The sequence below is a fragment of the Somniosus microcephalus genome, chromosome 28 (genome assembly GCF_052327205.1).
Source record: "Somniosus microcephalus isolate GS21.2 chromosome 28, FLI_Smic_1.0, whole genome shotgun sequence".
Classification (NCBI taxonomy): domain Eukaryota; kingdom Metazoa; phylum Chordata; class Chondrichthyes; order Squaliformes; family Somniosidae; genus Somniosus; species Somniosus microcephalus.
Genome location: NC_141014.1, coordinates 12,856,389 through 12,859,333, shown reverse-complemented (window position 1 = coordinate 12,859,333; position 2,945 = coordinate 12,856,389). Strand labels below are relative to the sequence as shown.

At 46.0% G+C, this 2,945-nt stretch overlaps 1 non-coding gene across 1 annotated transcript; it reads right to left on the bottom strand.

Moving 5' to 3' along the window:
* Positions 1 to 1,553: 1,553 nt before the first annotated feature.
* On the bottom strand, positions 1,554 to 1,626 carry trnar-ccu (transfer RNA arginine (anticodon CCU)). Its single transcript has one exon. It is a non-coding gene; the product is annotated as a tRNA-Arg (tRNA).
* Positions 1,627 to 2,945: the final 1,319 nt, after the last annotated feature.

Genomic DNA, 2,945 nt, shown 5'->3' with positions numbered 1-2,945 from the left:
ACCTAGCAAGAAGTACCAGAGGAAGAAGCCATTGAGCGAAGCGATCGAGACCAACTGTGTGTGGTGGTAAGCATAGTCTCGAGTGTCCCAAGCCGGTAACCAGATATCCCAGGCAAGCTGGGTGAGGTGAAAGGGGCTCAGGGTTTTCCTCAGAAGTGAAGCTTTTGGGCTATTCCAAGGATGGGAGCTTCGTTTAGTTCAGCCAGGCGAAGAGGTTTATGCGACTGGGTAATTTGTTGGTAGGGGTGGAGTTAGAGTCCACCATAGCAACAAGGGAATTATTGCTTGTTATAGGCCCCAGTTGTGTACTGTATGTATGTTGTTTGTAATCTGGATTCTATTCTCCACAGAGATAGTGATTTCATTTAGTAGTGCATGTTTTATCCAATGTATGTTAGACCAAATAAATATAAGTTTGATTTTTCACCGAAGCATTCCTGTCCGTGACTTATTCCATTTACACTCTGAATAATAATTCCCGGGTATAGAACTTTCGTAAGGCGGGGGCGATTCGAACCGTCCATCTAGCAATTGGGCAAGGATCAAAAACCGCTTACAACGAGGGCACCTAAATCTCTCTGAACACCAACATTTAATAGTTTCTCACCATTTAAAAAATATTCTGTTTTTCTATTCTTCCTACCAAAGTGAATAACCTCGCATTTCTTCACATTATTCTCTATCTCCCTCCTTATTGTCCACTCACTTAATCTGTCTAGATCCCTTTGCAGGCTCTTTGTGTCCTCCTCACAGCTTACTTTTCCACCTAGCTTTGTATCGTCAGCAAATCTGGATACATTGTCCTCGGTCCCTTCATCTAAGTCATTAATATAGATTGTAAATAGCTGAGGCCCAAGCACCCCACTAGCTACAGCCTGCCAACCGGAAAATGACACGTTTATCCCTACCCGCTGTTTTCTATCTGTTAGCCACTCCTCTATCCATGCTAATATATTACCCCAACCCCAGGATACCTTATCTTGCGTAGCGTTGTGGTTGTTGGAGGTCAATCATCTCAGCCCCAGGACATCGCTGCAGGAGTTCCTCAGGGCAGCGGCTCACCACCACCTTCTCAAGGGCAATTAGGGATGGGCAATAAATGCTGGCCTTGCCAACGACGCCCACATCCCAGGAACAAATAAAAATAAAACCATTCACATGGCACCTGATTGAATGCCTTTTGGAAATCCAAATATACGACATCCACTGGTTCCCATTTATCTACCCCGCAAGTTACACCCTCAAAATACTCCAATAAATGTGTTAAACACAATTTCCCTTTCACAAAAACCTAATCATATGATTTTCTGAGTGCATTGTTACCACTTCCTTAATAATGGATTCCAACATTTTCCCGATGACTGATGTCAGGCTAACTGGCCTGTCTTCTCTCTCCCTCCTTATTGTGGATGATTGCATTGACCTTACGGCCTTGATGGAATCTTGGCTACAGGTGATAATACAATCCTCCTTAATGCAGCCTCCCCGCCTGGCAGCACCTTCCACCACTTGCCCCGCCTAAACCACCGTTGTGTCAATCATTAAAAACACATCACCCCAGATGGGACTCGCACCCACAATCCCTGGCTTAGGAGGCCAGTGCCTTATCCATTAGGCCACTGGGGCTGAATACACAATGTAACCCGCCTGAGGGCAATTGACCGCTCCGAAATGTGACATCTGCCTCCGTTTCAGAGTCTTCGAAAGTTCAGCAGAGATGGGAGCTATTTTCACCCATCAAATCTGTCACTGCTCGCGCCATACCAGAGCCACCTACAACAACAACTTGCATTTATATAACGCCGTTAACATAGTAAAATGTCCCAAGGCGCTTCACAGGAGCGATTATCAAATAGAATTTGACACCGAGCCACATAAGGAGATATTAGGACAGGAGTCCTAAACCTTGGTCAAAGGGGTAGGTTTTAAGGAACGTTTAAAGGAGGAGAGAGAGGCAGCGAGGCGGAGATGTTTAGGGAGATACCGTGCCCACTTTCCATTCCCCGACCCTGCCCGCTCTTTGTTTTCATCAGTGAGCCCTGAAACTTTGCTCAAATTTGATTCCCAATTCCTGGCCTTCTCTGCCATCAATACTACACTACTCCACTGGGCTCCACTGGAATACACTGTAAGACTCAGCTGCTGTGACTCTGATCTTCTATTCAGTTGCTGCAGTTTGAAGGTAACTTTGTCCAGTTTACAGCCCATCAACCATCGCTGCTGTTTCCTGCTGAGTCTGTGACTGTCCCACTGGTTTATTTTGCTGCTGTCTGGGTCCTGGCCAGAAATTCACTCTCCTGGGCCAACGTCCATTTCTCCACTGTTTCCGCATCTTATGCTGGCCTCCAACTTCACCACCGCTTTCTGCCCCACAACGATTCTCCAACATTTCCACGGAAATACATCCAGCGTACCTCTCAGTTACTCTGGATTGTGATTGTTGGAGGTCAATCACCTCAGCCCCAGGACATTGCTGCAGGAGTTCCTCAGGGCAGTGTCCTAGATCCAACCATCTGCAGCTGCTTCATCAATGACCTTCCCTCCATCATTTTCTTTCCTTGAGATACTTATCCAACTCCCTGTTGAAAGTTAAGATTGAGTCTGCCTCCACCACCCTTTCAGGCAGCGCATTCCAGATCTTAACCATTCGCTGCGTAAAAACGTTTTTTCCACTGATGGGTGAGACTAGAACTAGGGGGCATAATCTTAGAATAAGGGGCTGCCCTTTCAAAACTGAGATGAGGAGAAACTTCTTTACTCAGAGGGTAGTAAATCTATGGAATTTGCTACCCCAGAGAGCTGTGGAAGCTGCAACATTAAATACATTTAAAATGGAGATAGACATTTTCCTAGCAGATAAGGGAATTAGGGGTTACGGGGAGAGGGCAGGGAAGTGGATGTGAGTCTAGATTCAGATCAGCCATGATCCTATTGAATGGTCGAGC